This window comes from Gigantopelta aegis, chromosome 9 (assembly GCF_016097555.1).
Source record: "Gigantopelta aegis isolate Gae_Host chromosome 9, Gae_host_genome, whole genome shotgun sequence".
Lineage (NCBI taxonomy): Eukaryota > Metazoa > Mollusca > Gastropoda > Neomphalida > Peltospiridae > Gigantopelta > Gigantopelta aegis.
In genome coordinates this window covers 34,261,022-34,280,539 of record NC_054707.1, presented here as the reverse complement: position 1 = coordinate 34,280,539, position 19,518 = coordinate 34,261,022, and the positions used below count along the sequence as shown (strand labels likewise).

The window sequence follows — 19,518 nt, the reverse complement described above, 5'->3', positions numbered from 1 at the left end:
GGAGTGGAGGCAGCGGGTCTCCTCTCTCAATATCTATGTGGTCCTTAACCATACGTCCGACGCCATATAACCATACATAAAATGTGTTGAGTGCGTCATTAAATGAAACACTTCCTTCATTCAGGTATGGCGGAAGCAAATGAATACTGGAGCTGATTAAGTAAATGAATGTGCCTGCATTTACTGCATTCTAAAAGTCATTTTAAGTGTGTTTGTTTAATGACACCAATAAAGCATTGGATGTTAGTTGTGACATGCAGTCTTCAGAGGAAATCCATTAAAATGTTTCATTAGCAGCAAGGAATCTTTTATATATTCTTTCCACACACAGGACGGCACATAACACGACCTTTGATATACTGGCAGCGAGGCACTGGTTGAGACGAGAGAAAACTCAGTCAGAGACTCGGTCCACCGAGGTGATTTGATCCTGTGACCCCAAATCCACCAGACGAGCGCCCAACCGACTGATTCAGATCCCTTCCTACGTTATTGACGTATCGGGGCGGGACATAGCCCAGTGGTAAAGCGTTCGCTTGATGCGCAGTCGGTCTAGGATCGATCCCCGTCGGTGTAACTGGTGTAACAAAGGCCGTGATATGTACTGTCCTCTCTGTGGGATATTGCATATAAAAGATCCCTTGCTGCTAATCGAAAATAGTAGCCCATGAAGTGGCGACAGCGGATTTTCCTCTCTCAGTATCTATGTAGTCCTTAACCATATGTCTGACGCCATATAACTGTAAATAAAATGTGTTGAGTGCGTCGTTAAATAAAATATTTCCTTCCTTATTGACATATCATTGACGTCCACGAGATATTTTTAAGGGCTCGCTTGATGCGCGGTCGGTTTGGGATCGATCCCCGTCGATGGGCCCATTGGGCTATTTCTAGTTCCATCCAGTGCACCTCAACTGGAATATCAAAAGCCGTGATATGTACTATCCTGTCTGTGTGATGGTGCATCTAAAAGATCCATTGCTACTAATGAAAAATGTAGCACATTTTCTCTCTAAGACTATAATGTCAAAATGACCAAATGTTTGACATCCAATAGCCGATGATTAATAAATCGACGTGCTCTGGCGGTGTCGTTAAACAAAACAAACTTTAACTTGAATTTTCTACGCGATTCTACTTCGTGTAGTCCAACCTATACAGCCTGCCAGTTAGCCGAGTGGTACACGCAGTAATTAATAAATAAGAGGGCTTTACCCTCGTGTGTTTCGGCATCGTCAATAAAAAGATGTCGAGTGTAATACATTACTTTTATTCAATACAATACAATACAATACAATACAATACAATACAATACAATACAATACCAAATGAAATGAAATGTAACCTAGTACAAATATTAGAACAATCAGAAACACGTTTAATATACAGCTACTAATATTTTATGCAGAAAAATATATTTGATATGTAATTACAGTCGTTAAAAAAGTCTCTTAAAAATTGCAGCAAACTCAGGATTGTCCCTTTAATATAATGTGTTTTTGTACAATTTTTTCACTGGCCTGAATTTGCTAGGGGGTTCCGGGGTCATGCTCCTAGAAATTTTTGAAATGTAAATACTGGGGAAAACGATTTTAATGGCTTCTGGACATTATAAATAATATTTGATTATGATAAAATGTGTTGCTAATGCAAATTATATAGTAAAACATTAAGGAGCGTTTAATAACATTTTAAAAACTTTTCTTGAAAGTTTATAAATGCATTCAGGCCACACCACTGGAAGGCGCTTCTTTTCATGACCCATGTTGTTTTTTGTTTTGTTTTTTAATGAGGGTGTGTCTCTGATGATGTCTCAGATATGCCATTTGTGCTTCTTCTTTTTTTACCGGTACTCAAAATTTGCCGAAATTGAGCACTCTTTTGTCGTGACCACAGAAAAATGCATTGCCTACAGATTTCATATCCAAGCTGTCCAATCTGTCCTTATGTACATGCAAAAGCATCAGGTCATTTAACCTTTTCTGCGACATTACTGGTACGTAGAGTTTTTACTCTTTGCAAGGCCGAAAACAAACGTTCGCTGGTTGCATTGGTTGCGGGCATCACCAAAAGTATGTTGATCAGTGTTATGATTTCAGAGAAAGGTACTCGAAATGAGGGCGATAGGTTCCGTGCATAGTCAAGTATTGCATCAAGTTCTATTGCCTTACAATCCGGTGAACAGGTCTTGAAATGCGCTTGGAAGGTTTGGAGCTGTGTTTTCAACATGTGACGGTCGATGTCACCTTTATAGAAATCAGCAACGGTCTCGATTTCTTCGTCACACTCGTTTCCATTTATAGCGTTTTGTAGCACCACTTGGGCGTTCCTGTAGGTCTTGTAGCTTTCCTGGTCAAACCGGCTCTTAAAGGAATGCTTAAGCAAGGCTTTTGGACTGGTATGCATATTCAGCGATATATAATGCACATTATTGCTTAATATCAACAAGTATATTATTATATTTAATTAATAAAATGGTTAAATGTCACGGCTATTAGATATACCGGGCGCAGCCATTTTATTCCATTCCAGTCAATACGCCCTCTGGCGAGCTGGTGGTTACGTAATACTAACGCGTAACGTCAGGAATGAGTCTTAGAACTAGAGAAACAAATCTACCTAGTTTTTGCGGGATGGTAAAATAGTCATGCATTGCAATGTTCTGTAATATACATCCCGGTAAGCTAGCAATAAGCAAAATATATCACTATTGTCAAAGTGGCTACACAACAAGTCGAAATAAATACATCATGTTTTGTCCATGCATTAACCTACATCCATTCATTCATTTCAACTTATTTTCGTGCTTATATCCAATTAAGGTTCAAGCACGCCGTCCTGGGCACACACCTCGGCTGTCTGGGCTGTCTGTCCCGGATAGTGGGTTAGTTGTTAGTTGGTTAGTGGTTAGTGAAATAGAAGATGGTGTAGTGGCCTTAAAGCTACCCACTGAGCCCTTAAAGGTAGACTAAACTCAAACAAGAGCCTTATGTGTTGGAAAGATGCATATCCGGACCACCAACACATACTGACACTTTAACAAATGAAAAACGCCCAATTTTAGAATTAATAAAAAACCGTGATTATTCCTGCTAACTGGGGGCAGCCATTTTGTTTCGTTTTTGTGACGTCCGGTGATATAGCTTGGGGCGAAGTGACGTCAGCTCAGGTCCAACTTCTCTATTATGCACAGTGTAAACAAATGCTCTAATTTATGACAAGGCGCTTCGCTTTCATCAACCTGACTTGTAAACCAAGATAAATTACTTGATAGTATAATAATTTATTTAACTAAATATATTTCAATTTGCATCAATATAACGAAATGGAGTTATAGTATTTTATTCTTTTAAAAAATCCAAAGAAAAAATGCATATTATTAGGCCTATTGGTAGGATACGTTCGAGCAAAAACGACCACTCAGATACCCAAGTGATAATTTTCTTTTCTCTGAGACTACGTAATTGGTAAGTTTTGTGATTTTAGATGGGAAAGTTTACTTAATCAAGGGTTTTACAGAATTACTTACAGTAATAAAGCTGGTAAAGTCCATTACGATTTGAGGTTATCACACAATACCCTGTGATCTTAATAAAAGAGGCACGTATTTTTAGTGTGTCTAGACACAGTGTCTAGGGACCGTCTAAATATACACCTGCCAATCAAGAACTACAGGTACAGGCCACGGAAAGAAAAGACCAATTAAGCAAGAAAACACTCCCGACTATTATTTCAGTACGTGGGTTAATTTATATACAAAATACAATACAGTTATTTCAACACTTTGACAATGGTGGTTTATTTTGTATTGAAAAATAAACCACATATACACGTTGCTGTGTTACTGGGGGTAAACGGACAAAACCCCACCCGGAAAAAAACCCACTGGATAAAACCCCACTGGAAAAAACCCCACTCGGACATAACCCCACACAGAAAAAAACCCACTCGGACATAACCCCACTCATATATCTCAATATATAACAAATTATATACAGTATTTATTTTTTATTGAAACAAGTGTAATCTAGCCTACTTCCACCTCACACAGTGGCCGATGCCTTTCAGAACTTCCGATGCTAAAATAATAATAATAATAATAATAATAATAATGTTGCATATTAAATTTAAAGAAACAGCATATACATGTGCATACCATAAATATAACATGTGGGGAAAAGGTGGTAATAATATCTATCTAAGAAGGCAGTTATTTAACATAATTACCTCCAGGTCTGAAGTCACACCGCCCTTTACAAGTAAATGCAGCTCTGCTGGAACACTCCCATCGAATATTCTTCCGTGGCATACCTCTTAGTATACAAGTAGCCTTCGTGAATTAGCTTGAGACCACCCTTTGTTCTTGATAACTTCCATAGTTGTATTTACAAGGAAATGAATACACAGTATTCGTGTTTTCAGGGTCCATCTGATCAGACATTTAGAATACCCAGTCAACAATGGGAATCCAAAATCCATTACAAACCCTTAAAAAAACCTGGCCTCCTTAATTCTTGATCAAGTTCAGATATCCTTTGTCATGGAGATCAACCAACTATTATGATCCAAATAGACGTGGGTTTATTTCTAATTTATTCGCGCTACAAAAATACAACTTACAGTTATTTCAACACTTTGACAATGGTGGTTTATTTTGTATTGAAAAATAAACCACATATACACGTTGCTGTGTTACTGGGATAGATATTATTACAGAACATTGCGATGCATCCGAAAAAATCAGGTATGTTTTGTTTCTTAATTTTTAAGACTAATTCCTGACGTGACACGTTAGGTATTACGTAACCACCAGAGGGCGTATTCACTGGGATGGTACAAAATGGCTACGCCCGTTATATATAATAGCCGTCACATTTAAGCGTTTTATTAATTAACTATACGATTATACTTGTTGATATCAAGCAATAATGTGCAGTATGTATCGTTGAATATGCACACCAGTCTAAAAGCCTTGCTTTAGCATTCCTTTAAGAACTCGCTCTGGGTTGGAGCCTGTAGTCCGATGGCTTAACCTCTGCGCCACCGAGGCCGGAATCATATCCATTGAGTCATTAAAACTCAGTACCTACCAACCTTATGTCCGATGACTTAACCACGACACCACCGAGGCCGGTCTCCATGACAACTGAAACTAATACTTGTCAACTGTTGAATCATCGCGTCGGTCACGGCTGATGAGCCTGTGTGAAGAATTGTGTCCACTGGAAAAAAAACATAGAGTCAAGTGATCCTATTATGAGCAGAACTCTATGGCGGGGTCACGCGGCACGCAGCACGCCAAAAATTACTCATACCCAATACCGATGAAATACAGCACTGAAGAAAATAAATGTATTTCTAGCCTTGATGTTTGCAGGCGCGGATTTAGTGGGGGGCCCAAGGGTCCGCCCCCCGCCCCCTATTTTTGGGGTCAATTTTTTTTTTTTTTTTTAACTATAGCATACATTAGAGTGGAATTACACAAAAATGCACTTATTTCCCAAGAGTCTTTAAATTATATTTTGTTCATGAAAATCGTCTTAAAGGGACATTCCTGAGTTTGCTGCAATTTTAAAGATGGTATCGACCAACAGAGACTTTTTAATGATTGTAATTACATAACAAATATATGTTTCTGCATAAAATGTTACTGACTGTATATTAAACATGTTTCTGACTGCTTTAATATTTGTACTAGGATAACTTTCATTTTATTTACGTTTATATAGCGTCAGAAATATGGTTAAGGACCACAAAACAATGAGAAAGGAAACTCGCTGCCGCGACTCTAGGGGCTACTCTTTCAGATTAGCAGCAAGATATTACATACCATGGCTGTTGATACACATTGGCCCAGTTGTTCAAAGCAATGTATATTACTGAAACAACTGTTTCGATATTTCTTCCCATTTACCGGCAGCCGCAGTCAACGGAAAACCAGCCTAATATGGGAAGGAGAGATGACCACTTTAACTTTAAAAAAAAGAAGAGACCAGAGTTTATGAAATTTTGAAGATAACAAAAACAGTATGACAATACCAAAAACATACGTTAATATAGCTATTTTGTTACTCAGATGCGAGGAAATCGCGTTTCAGGCCACTTAAATTTAAAAATTTCGCGGGGGAGCATGCCCCCGGACCCCCCCTAGGAATCTCGGACGCTTCGCGCCCTAGGACACCCCCTATTTAAAAATACTGGATCCGCGCCTGGTTTGTTCACTGACCCGTGTGCACACCGCATCGGACGTACATCGCTGGATAAAGGGAATCTTTACAATTTCAAGTACACTTGACAAGACAAAATCAGATGACTTCATGAAGTCAAACTGGAGTATATATTTTATAAATATTATTTTACCATTTAGAATAGACCATGAATTAGCTTTCCTTGTATATATAAAATGGCGACTGCCCGCTGACATTGTGACAATCATAAATGTACAGACGGGGCGGGGGGGAAGGGGGGATTGCCTCACTAGTGCTGGAGCAAAACCTCAAATTCGGACACAAATTATAGATATTCGTGCAAAATGTGCTAACCTGAGACCTTTGTACCATGTATTTCCATCATTCTACCATCAACATTAGTTGTAATCCATGTAAAAATGTGCAATATAGCTGCAGTGCCGGATTTATAAGGAGGCAATTGAAACCGAGTTATAATATATATATATATATATATATATATATATATATATATATAATATATATATATATATATATATATATAATATATATATATATATATATATATATATATATATATATATATGATGAGTCTAGCTTGTAACTGTAAGTCAGTTCGGTTTTTGCATTACAGCTAGCCAAATTAGCCAGCTACTAACAGTTATACTGAATTCTATTCAATATGAGCCCTGCATTAACTTAATATTTTACTAAAAAAAAACCCCAAGAACATTTGTCAAATTGAATCAACAAACCCATCATTCGATAGAGTTTATGTTGCAGTCGTTACTATCAGCCTGGCTAGCTCAGTCGGTAGCTTTTAAATGTTAGACGATTCGACTTTAACAATATCCATCTTTACTAATATTTTACTAAAAATAAAGCACCTGTGCAAACTGAACCAACAAATAATAGGTATTCTATAGAGTTGATATACTGCAGTCAATACCAACAGCCCGGCTAGCTCAGCCGGTAGAGCACGAGACTCTTAAAGGGACATTCCCGAGTTTGCTGCATTGTAAGATGTTTCAGACTAATAAAATATATCTACGATTAAACTTACATATTAAATATATTTTCTTGTTTAGAATATCAGTGTCTGTATATTCAATGTGTTTCTGGTCGTCTTAATATTTGTAAGAAGCCCAAAATTTGTCTTCAAATAATTTCATACGTACGAAAAAATATTTTTTAGGAAATAAAATGAAATTTAACCTAGTACAAATATTAGAACGATCAGAAACACGTTTAATATACAACCACTAATATTTTATGCAGAAAAATATATTTAATATGTAATTACAGTCGTCAAAAAGTCTCTGTTAGTCGATTAATATCTTTAAAATTGCAGCAAACTCAGGAATGTCCCTTTAATCTCGGGGTCGTGGGTTCGAGCCCCACGTTGGGCGTGTTTATTTTTGTTTTAGTTAATTAAAGAGAATGTCAGGAATTTGCCGTTTTGTTATATAAAATTTGTTTTGTTGAACACATTAGATTTCAGTCTTCAGAGGAAACCCATTGGATGTTTTCATTAGCAGCAAGGGATCTTATACTTCCGCCGAACAGGACAGCACATAACACGGCCTTTGGTATACTATTAGTGGGACATATAGAAAATCCACTTTGAGACTCAGTCCACCAAGGTGATTCGATCCTATGACCTAAGCATGTTATGCGAGCGCTTTACCGAGCTAGACCATCCCACACTACGTTATCATTGTTGTGTAGTCCAACCTACGAGTATAAAACCACCCATTTAGCCGAGTGATACACATAGTATTTACCACAACTATTATGACAAGTTGATGTTGCAGAAAAGTTTAATATGGCATAACAACAACAAATATTTATTCGTATTTATTGTGATATGTAAAGATAATGCCTTGAATTACATGCAAATAATAATAATAATTATAATTATAATATAAAAAAGAAGAAAATTATATCCACATAATTTCATTTACTACTATTTTTGAAATGTATATTATAGCAAAATCCAGTATGAATGACCGACATTTCTGTTGAGCACAAAACATATTGCACATTTTCTTTTCTGTAAAGAAGGAGATTACACACAATCTGACAAATAATAATAGTAATAGAAAACGTTATTAACGTCAAAAAATAAAAGAAGTCGACAACTACTCCACAATTCAGTAGTAACAAAGGGCCTTTGTTGCAAGCGAGTGGGGTCGCTTAGCGCTATACAAATCAAGGGCAGATAAGTATGTTTCTAATAGAGGCTATTAGATCATGTGTTAATTATCGACTACACATAAAAGTCGATGTTAACTTGGTGGGGTTGTTGGAGGGTGTGTGTGTGTGTGTGTGTGGGGGGGGGGGGGGGGGTTATATTATTATTATATTATTTTAATACGAGTTTTATTGATTGAAACATATTTTATTGCATATAAGGTACAAATGGATTGGGCACAAGTTATCCAACTTACGAGGCCCTCTCCTAATAACATACAATAATGACAATATAACAATATGACAATAACGGCGACTACAACTATTACAAGAATATACAAACAATTAAATATTCAAAGAGAAGTATATACATGAGAGAAAAATAAAACGCAGAAAAAATACAAAATAATAAATAATGAATGAATGAATGGAAAAAAATGAAGAAGGAAAGCAAACGAAGGTGATTCATTTTCCAATCAGACAAACCCAATTTATAAAATATTTAGCAGACAGGTTCCTGCGTAACTGATTTACAATTTATTTATTTATTATTATTATTATTATTATTATTATTATTATTACCCACTGAGCCCTGAACTGATTTACAATTTATTGTTATCATTATTATTATTATTATTAAAAACGCTGTATTTGTTTAATATATTTATGTACAATATAGAATATTTGTTTGTTTATAGTACCATTTACAACAGTATTGCCATGCAATACTAATTGCAGATTAACTGGTGCAAACGTTTTCAAACGTAAAAAGATTACATTGAAAGAAATAATGATAGGACGAAAAAATCGTGGACGATATGACCTGTAACCGAACCAACAAACCCATTATTCGATATAATATATACTACAAGATACCACATCTGCCCGGCTAGCTCAGTCGGTAGAGAACGAGACTCTTAATCTCGGGGTCGTGGGTTCGAGCCCCACGTTGGGCTTGTTTTTTTGTTCTGTTTTAGTTACTTAAATATATTTTATTTTTTTCTTTCTTTTTTTAAAGCGTGTATGTTTAATGTCACCACTAGAGCATATTTTAATTGACTATGTCACGAGTTTGTTGTTTTGTTTAATGACACCACTAAAGCATTGGATGTCAGTTATGACCTGCAGTCTTCAGAGGAAACCCACTAAAATGTTTCATTAGCAGCAAGGAATCTTTTATATATTCTTTCCACACACAGGACGGCATATAACACGACCTTTGATATATTGGCAGTGAGGCACTGGTTGAGACGAGAGAAAACTCAGTCAGATACTCGGTCAACCGAGGTGATTTGATCCTGTGACCCCAAATACACCAGACGAACGCCCAACCGACTGATTCAGATCCCTTCCTACGTTATTGACGTATCGAGGCGGGACATAGCCCAGTTGGTAAGCGTTCGCTTGATGCGCGGTCGGTCTAGGATCGATCCCCGTCGGTGGACCCATTGGGCTATTTCTCTTTCCAGCCAGTCCTCCACAACTGGTGTAACAAAGGCCATGGTATGTACTGTTCTGTCTGTGGGATGGTGCATATAAAAGATCCCTTGCTGCTAATCGAAAAGAGTAGCCCATGAAGTAGTGACAGCGGGTTTCCTCTCTCTGAACTTTAATTGGATATAAGCACGAAAATTAGTTGAAGGAATGATTCATTGATTGGATAACCTTTACTTGTTAATGTTGCCCTTTAATTTATTGATCCTAAAAATGTACAGACAAAAATAATTGTGCTTCTGCCTTAACCGGAAGTTACGATATATGAAAAATACATTAAAATGGTGGCCATTTTGAATTTCAAGATGGCTGCCACGATTGGATGACTATAAAAATGTCATCAATAAATTCGTGGCTACATAATTGTACATGCCATGCCCAAATGACTAAATACAATGTTATCAGCGAGTTCATTGCCCTCATAAATATAAATAGACACAAGAATGGTGTTTCTATGTTAACTGGGAGTCAAAATATATGTAAAATATCCCAAAATTATGGCCATTTTGAATTTCAAGATCAAATGACTGAAAAAAATGCTATCAATGGATTTCTAATTCTGGATAGTCTTAAGAATAAAAAGAAATACATTTTACTGACTTGAGCAAAAAAAAAATGCAAATTTACATAACTGCCTGGACTACAGACCGAGTTTTAACGACTCCATGGGACTTGGGAATGTATGTTATTTTATTTTATTTTATTTTATCCCCCTACCCTTCCCAACTTTAAGTCATGATTAGTACTAATTAATTAAAAACTATTCCCACATTTATGTTTTTAAACCATTCAGATCGTGTCAATAAATAATATTTCAAGCAGTGTACCATTTTGATTTTATATATACATAGTTAAACCATCGGACATAAGGTTGGTAGGTTCAGGGTTCGCAGCCCGTTACTGGCTATCACCCCCGGTACCGGCTCCCACACAGAGCGAGTTTTAACGACTCACTGGGTAGGTGTAAGACCACTCTCATTAACAACTAAACCTCTGTCATGGACACACAGCCCGAACAGTTGAAGTGTGTGCCCAGGACAGCGTGTTTGAACTTTAATTGGATATCAGCACGAAAATAAGTTGAAGGAAGGAATTATTGGATAACCTTCACTTGTTAATGTTGTATCAATATATATTACCTTTTGTCTCGCGGGTGCGCATTGGAGAAGTGATTGCTGAACGATAGAAGCATATTATCATATAAAAATTCACCGGGTTAAAATATAATGTGCACCTAACATTAAATAGCGGATTAAACTTGGCAGGACTGGTCATATCATGTATCAGCTGGTTAGTAAATTCCTATAATTTGATTTGAACTAGTAGCCATGTGCAAGCTAAAGAAAGTAAGCAAGGCTCTATAGCTCAGTTGGTTAGAGCGTCTGCCTAGTAAGCAGAAGGTCGAGTGTTCGAATCCCTCTGGAGCCTTTATTTTTTATTTTTCAATTTTATAATAGTTTACTTATTGTCCCCACAACAGGGTCCGGGTGCCCCAATTCAGCGCCATATTGTATATGAAAATATAGATTACATTAAATAAATGATATGACCTTTTAGCGACCGGACGTAATGCTACACATGTGCAGTGTGCAAGCATTTATATTAAAAACCAGAACACAGCACCCTTGTCCGTGCACGCGCACACAGACGTACACACATATAACGTTTAAAGTTTGTTTTGTTTGACAACACCAGTAGACCAGGTCAGATCATAGGGTTTAACATGCACATTCAGAACAAGCTGTTGTAGCGCACGCCTGTCATGGGCGCAAGTTCTTGCGTGAGCAAGCCGTTGCGTCACTGACAGGAAAGAGAGAGGGAAGGGGGAGGTGGGATTCTCGCTTACAACTTAGCACTTAAGGAGCACTGAAGACCGGTTGTTGTGGCCGAGGTAAACGTGGTGAAAGAGGCGGAGATTAATTTTGAAAAGTTTCTCAGTATGATAATTAAAGCCAAAAATAATTGGTAATTAAACGCCAATTTTGAACGGTTCGGCCGAAAGTTAAAGTTTGTCCGATTTTTTAAAATTAAGTCTTAATGATACCGACGTTATACGAACCACGGATTGGTGGTGTAGCCCTGAAAAGGGCTGTCAAAGTTGCGGTTTGGCATCAAAGTTGTCAATTTGCAGGAACTCAGTGCGGTGTTCCCGCTTGACGCTCAGGTCTGCGAAGACCATGTGCAAAACACCGTGTATTGTTGCGTTGGTGGTACCGCTTTTGGTGTAGGCCTGTTGGTATCGGCCTTGGTGATGGACTGGGTGATGGGCCATGATCATCACGTGCCCCCACAGGATGCCCGATAGGCTGATCGGGGTGAAGTTGCCCCTCAGTTTGGAGTAATAGTGCGGGAACGTTTTCAGGGAATGCTTGTTCGGCAGCGTCTCGTATGTGGAGCAGGTCACTATCAGTTGCTGCTCTATCGATCCTGTCTCTTCGGAGAGGTGTTGAACATTCTCGTTGGATATCTTGATATTGGGTTTGGTGACGACCTTCGCAGGTTCGCCCTCCTATTTATAGACGTACAAGGGACAAAAACATTGTGGAAGGAACAAGATATGTTCGAATTAAATTTCCATCAGAAACCAAAGGTTTGCCATATTCTAATGTAATTTAAGACAGTTGAAGGTGTGGAATTTGTCCGCGTTCTGCATGACAACCAACTTAATGTGTGTTACAACGAACTGTATGTCAGACAGTCATGTTATTCGGAATTGCCCTAACATTGTTTGCCATTTTTGTAAGGAAAAGGGACATTATGTTAAAGACTGATAAAACCTTTCTGTGTGATAGATAGATGTGGGAATAAGGAGGACGAGTATGTGGTAGTGTACGTGATGATGACAGTGAGTATATTGATGATGGTGATAGTGATGACATGAGTGACGAGTCGCAGGATAGCCAGGTTACAGTCACAGGACAGCAGGAACGTTATATCGAGGTAAAAAGTTATCACAACACGGTTACACCTGTGTTGAACCCGGACAAGCTACAGAAAAGGCCAAGTGTGTTTGCGACTGGAAAAGTTTAATGTAAGGGAGAAAAATCAGCTGAGTGTAGTGTTAAGAAGGACGCGGACACCATGGAAACTGCAACAGAAAATACAGAAACTGACTCTGCAGTTGACAACACGCAACAGAGGACTTGGCGTCGGTCACGCTTGGTTAAACGCCTGGCTGACGACTCGATTTGGAGTGTAGTCACAACGAGGAAACAAAAAGAGACAAGCTGCGCTAGGTAAAAGTGTGGATGATTGTGTGAATAAGCGAAGCATGAATGAGAGGGAGAATGTTGGTAAGCTTTAAAATGTTTGAAGTGGATTGTATTATGAATTTCTTTTTATTTACAATGTTGGTATTGTCTTTAAATGTTAATGGTTTGAGGAATATCGATAAGTTGAATTCAGCGTTTGCAACTATTAAAAGTAGAGATGCTAATGTTATTTCTCTCCAAGAAACATTTTGGGATGATAATTTTATTGAAAGATATAAGCATTTATGGGATGGAAACTTATTTTATAATAATTGTCTATATAAAAGTAGAAGGGGTGTGGCAATATTGATTTCGAAATAATGCCTAAATGATTTTACATTTAATAGTTGTGACACTGAATGTAGATTTAAAAAAAATTATTGTGAATTAATTAAATTTGTTGATTTAAAAATACTATTTTGGCAGGGGATTTTAATTAAATAGTTTACCCCTTTTTGGATTTAGGTCTTAAAAATACAACTTTTAGTTTGAAAAGTAGTAATTTGTTACAATTTATTAAATTATAAAGGTAAGATATATATATATATATATATATATATATATATATATATATATATATATATATATATAAAATATAATATAATATAATATAATATAATATAATATAAATAACGAGGTCTGACTGTATATATATATATACAGTCAGACCTCGTTATTTATTTATATTATATTTTTAAAGCAAAAATTCGAATAACGAAATATCTGAACTAATATTTATTAGAATTTCACCACACGCACCCCATAAACACAGTTAGTTGAGGCGCCCCCATATCCTATTTTATTCTGTTCTGTTAGATTGTCTTTTTCGTTTTGCTTAACGACACAACTAGAGCACATTGATTTATTAATCATCAGCTATTGAATGTCAAACATTTAGTAATTTTGAAATACAGTCTTAGAGAGGAAACCCGCTACATTTTTCTGTTAGTAGCAATTAATTACGGCCATTTGGACGGTTATGAGCAATACCTCAAATTCGGGAAAAAACGATAGATATATTCTGGCAAAATGTGGTAACCTGAGGCCTTTTTAACATGTAGCCCATTTCCATAATTCTACCCTCAAAATTAATTACAATCCATGCAATAATGCGTAGTGATTAGTTTGTAACCTTATATGCTAGCTGTTTGGCAGTAATTTCATTTAATTCTGGCAAAAATTAGCATTCTCCCCTACGAAAATCAGAGTCCGTACGTCAATGAATGGGCCGACCGACGGGGATCGATCATGGACCGACAACGTATCAGGCAATCGCTCTAAATATCACTGAGCAACTTCTCTCCAGAAAAAAAAGAAAGAAAGAAATAGAATGCTAAATATGGCACAAGTATTATTAGAAATTTCCCATGAGAACTTGTATTCCCGGCTAGCTCAGTCGGTAGAGCACGAGACTCTTAATCTCGGGGTCGTGGGTTCGAGCCCCACGTTGGGAGTGACATTTTTATTATTAATTTGCTTTAAGGATTGTCTGTTATTTCTTTTACAGGCGTATCGGGTATGAACCAAAACAATCACTCGCAAACTGTGAATCGGCGAAGCCATTCTCCTATAAGTTGTAAGTTGGGATGGGTGTTTTTTTATATTTTATTTTGCAATACCTAGCTGAACGTAAAAGAAATATATAGTATTAATGTACAAAATAGAAATTCTTTTCTGCTTAAGAAGACACGTTTAGTCACCATACCTAGCTGAACGTACTCAAGAAATATATAGTATTAATTTATACAAAATAGAAATTCTTTTCTGCTTAAGAAGACACGTTTAGTCACCATCTCTCACCCTCTCTCAAAAACCCGCTGTCCCACATAGGCTCTCACAAACAGATACTCACACAGGCAGGATAGCACAAACAATTATGGATCACTGGTCGGTGCAAGTGGTTTACACCTACCCATTGGCCTTGCAGAGCACTCAGTCATTTGGAGTCGGTTCTATTAAAAATCCCGTGCCTCGACTGGGTTCCGAACCCAGTACCTACCAGCCTGTAGACCGATGGCCTGCCACGACGCCACCGAGGCCGGTAGCAATCCGTTATAGCCAATTTGGTTCCGTTTTTTTGCCTGCACCCCTGAAAAAGGCAATTTAACAAAACATCGTAACCCTAGTTTTGCACGTAAGCGTAAATCTACGACAAAACCACAATTCTTACTTCTGTTATAGTACAACAAATATAGTTAGAAATACACATAATATATTTATTTTCGTCCTTAAAATGCTCCATAATAATGTAATTAATAATAATTATTTTCTGCATGAAATAGATGCCAAACACGTGTAAATGTATGCTCGGTGAAACTGCTAGTCGCAGACGTAACTTACGATGCTTTGGCCCCTGATCCCCAAATATGAATAAACGTTGTTAACGAGATTCGGTTATTTTCGATTCATTATGACAAAAACTAGCATTCCTCTTCTACAAGGCACATGAGCTGCTGTTTGTATTTTTCTACGTAAACGAGTTATCTTGAGGCGTGCTTGTAACTGTAAGTTAATTCGACTTTTACATGATCTTTACTAATATTTGACGAAAGAGCAAACACATGTATCAAATTCAAATAGAACCAACAAACCCATTATTCGATAGAGTTTATATTACAAGATATGTCATCTGCCCGGCTAGCTCAGTCGGTAGAGCACGAGACTCTTAATCTCGGGGTCGTGGGTTCGAGCCCCACGTTGGGCTTGGTTTTTGTTTTGTTTTAGCTACTTAAATATATAAAAGGGTTTTTTAAAGTGTGTTTGTTTAACGACACCACTAGAGCATATTTTAATTGAATATTTCACGAGTTTGTTGTTTTGTTTAATGCAGTTGTGACATGCAGTCTTCAGAGGAAACCCATTAAAATGTTTCATTAGCAGCAAGGAATCTTTTATATATTCTTTCCACACACAGGACGGCATATAACACGACCGTTGATATATTGGCAGTGACGCACTGCTTGAGACGAGAGAAAATCCAGTCAGAGACTCGGTCCACCGAGGTGATTTGATCCTATGATCCCAAGTACACCAGACGAGTGCCCAACCGACTGAGTCGGATCCCTTCCTACGTTATTGACGTATCACTGACGTCCACCAGATGCTCGCTTGATGCGCGGTCGGTTTGGGATCGATCCCCGTCGATGGGCCCATTGGGCTATTTCTCGTTCCAACCAGTGCACCTCAACTGGAATATCAAAAGCCGTGGTATGTACTATCCTGTCTGTGATGGTGCATATAAAAGATCCCTTGCTACTAATGAAAAATGTAGCGCATTTTCTCTCTAAGACTATAATGTCAAAATTACCAACTGTTTGACATTCAATAGCCGATGATTAATAAATCGATGTGCTCTGGCGGGGTCGTTAAACAAAACAAACTTTAACTTGAACTTTCTTCGCGATTCTACTTCGTGTAGTCCAACCTATACAGCCTGCCAGTTAGCCGAGTGGTACACGCAGTAATTAATAAATAAGAGGGCTTTACCCTCGTGTGTTTCGGCATCGTCAATAAAAAGATGTCGAGCGTAATACATTACTTTTATTCAATACAATACAATACAATACAATACAATACGATACAATACCAAATCAAAATCTAAATATTTTATAGATATTAACTCTGTATTTAAAAATATGTTTATGCCGAAAAATATTTCGAATTATTGTATATATACTACATCCTATAAAAAAGTATGCCCATTGAGTCTCAATAGGATCCCACATCTTAAAAATGTTCAGGAATGTCCCTTATTATATAATGTGTTTTTGTACAATTTTTGCAGCTATACTTCCAATCAGTCAACTATTTGTAATAATAAAATGTATCACACACAGTATTTCTGTATCTGAATAAAAATGAAAATAAATATTCATAGATATTAACTCTGTATTTCCGCCTGTTTGAAAAGTAGATATTTCGAATTATTGATGCTATACTACACTATAAAAGTGCATTATGTTCTACTCCTCTATAGGTTTATTGTACTATTTCCTTTACTGCAGCTGCACAAAATGTTTGTAGGCCCGTTCATGTATTATCAGTATGGTGATCTGAGGGTAAATACAGCTTCTGTTATGTTCTGTTCTGTCCCTCCGCCTGTTACCATTCTACGGTCGGACTGTTGGTGCTCCCTTGCACTTGCCAGTGCAGGTGGTCCCTCCTCCACCCACCCCTACCCACACCCTACCCAGGCATATAAGGATCCCTGAGGCCCTTGTCATATGCGTACAACAGGATTCGAATGGTATGATTAGATTATTCCAAAACTAGAGATTGCAGAGATATTGGGCATATATTTCTCTGTTGAGTTTTGAAAAGGGGGCTCAAAATAGATTGCAGAGATATTGGGGCTGGGTCATATTGAGTACATAAATAAGAGATATATTAAATGAACACCACAAGTCCTGTGATTGGTTATAAATGTGAGTGTGTGGGTTGTAAAAAATAATAGTTTTATCTGGGTTAAAAAAAAATGCAATTTTATTTCATCTAGTACCAATGTGTCAAGTAGCCTTGTGCTTTACAACATGTATGGGGTACCGTAAAAAAAAGTACTCGAATTTTGTGCGGAACTAGGGTAGTCATAGACGCTACCCGTTATCTCAGAAATGTGCACTTGACCCCCATTTTTTCCATTCACTTTAAGTGTGACGGGTGGTATTAAAATGATATCCGTGGCGTTTATGTCGTGAACACCACAGGCAGGTAGGATCCTAGCCACATATGTTACTATTGTCGTCTATGGGATTTGATTTGGTTAATACACCCTACAGGTGCCAATTCACAACCGCTACTTCTTCCAGTATACACAATATGTGTTTAAAACAGCACATACAACAAAATTCAGCCAAGGAAGCTTTTTAACAATCCAGATAATTTCGATTCGTATCTAGTTGCTATACTGTTTTAGACTTTTTAAAATGTATGTTATTTTATTTTATTTTATTTTATTTTATCCCTACCCTTCCCAACTTTAAGTCATGATTAGTACTAATTAATTAAAAACTATTCCCACATTTGGGTTTTTAAACCATTCAGATCGTGTCAATGAATAATATTTCAAGCAGTGTACCATTTTGATTTTATATATACATAGTTAAGCCATCGGACATAAGGTGGTAGGTTCAGGGTTCGCAGCCCGGTACTGGCTATCACCCCCGGTACCGGCTCCCACCCAGAGTGAGTTTTAACGACTCAGTGGGTAGGTGTAAGTCCACTCTCATTAACAACTAAACCTCTGTCCTGGACAGACAGCTGAAGTGTGTGCCCAGGACAGCGTGCTTGAACTTTAATTGGATATAAGCATGAAAATAAGTTGAAGGAATGATTCATTGATTGGATTAGCTTTCCTTGTTAAATATATATTACCTTTTGTCTCGCGGGTGTGCATTGGAGAGGTGGCCGGTATGTGAAGTGATTGCTGAACGATAGAAGCATATTATCATATTAAAATCCACCGGGTTAAAATTTAATGTGCACCTAACATTAAATGTCGGATTAAACATGGCTATGCGTGCATTTGGTGACACGTGTGACAGGACTGGTCATATCATGTATCAGCTGGTTAGTAAATTCCTATGATTTGATTTGAACTAGTAGCCATGTGCAAGCTAAAGAAAACAAGCAAGGCTCTATAGCTCAGTTGGTTAGAGCGTCTGCCTAGTAAGCAGAAGGTCGAGTGTTCGAATCCCTCTGGAGCCTTTATTTTTTATTTATCAATTTTATAATACTTTTCTTTGTGATAAATGTGGTAATAAGGAGGATGAGTGTGTGTGTAGCGTGCATGAAGGTGACAGTGAGTGGATTGTTGAAAGTGACAGTGAAAATGATGTAATGAATGAAGACGTGCCTGAAAGCCAAGTGACAGTTGAAAAGGCTACGCAGGAAAAACATGTTGCTGATATTAAAGGTAAAACACCAGTTTCGAACTTGGACAAGCAGCACAAAAAGATTGAATCCAAAGCAGTGACATTGAGTGGCAGTAGTGACAACAAGGACGCTGATACTACAGCAAAAGAAATTGACAATTCTCAACAAAGAAAATCGTTGCGTCGGTCACGGTTGGTCAAGCGCCCTGCAGATGAGTCAATTTGGAGTATTGTGTCAAGAAGAAAACAAAAGAGACCAGCCGTGCGTGCAAAAGGTGTGGATGAGAGTTTAAAAGAGAGACGAATGAGTGTGGATAAGCATTAACAATGGCTTATTTAATGTACTTAGTTCTCATTACAATGCTGTTATTGTCTTTAAATGTAAATGGATTGAGGGATGTTGATAAATTAAATTCAGTGTTTGCAACTGTTAAAAGTAGATATGGTAATATTATTTTTCTACAGGAAACGTTTTGTGATGATAATTTTATTGAAATGTATAAACACTTATGGGATGGGAAA

At 37.4% G+C, this 19,518-nt stretch overlaps 5 non-coding genes across 5 annotated transcripts; all 5 read left to right on the top strand.

The window, feature by feature from the left end:
* Positions 1-9,264: 9,264 nt before the first annotated feature.
* On the top strand, positions 9,265-9,337 carry Trnak-cuu. Its single transcript has one exon. It is a non-coding gene; the product is annotated as a tRNA-Lys (tRNA).
* A 1,892-nt stretch (positions 9,338-11,229) lies between these two features.
* On the top strand, positions 11,230-11,303 carry Trnat-agu. Its single transcript has one exon. It is a non-coding gene; the product is annotated as a tRNA-Thr (tRNA).
* A 3,204-nt stretch (positions 11,304-14,507) lies between these two features.
* Positions 14,508-14,580, top strand: Trnak-cuu. The gene has a single exon. It is a non-coding gene; the product is annotated as a tRNA-Lys (tRNA).
* Positions 14,581-15,757: 1,177 nt separating this feature from the next.
* Positions 15,758-15,830, top strand: Trnak-cuu. The gene has a single exon. It is a non-coding gene; the product is annotated as a tRNA-Lys (tRNA).
* Positions 15,831-18,755: 2,925 nt separating this feature from the next.
* Positions 18,756-18,829, top strand: Trnat-agu. Its single transcript has one exon. It is a non-coding gene; the product is annotated as a tRNA-Thr (tRNA).
* Positions 18,830-19,518: the final 689 nt, after the last annotated feature.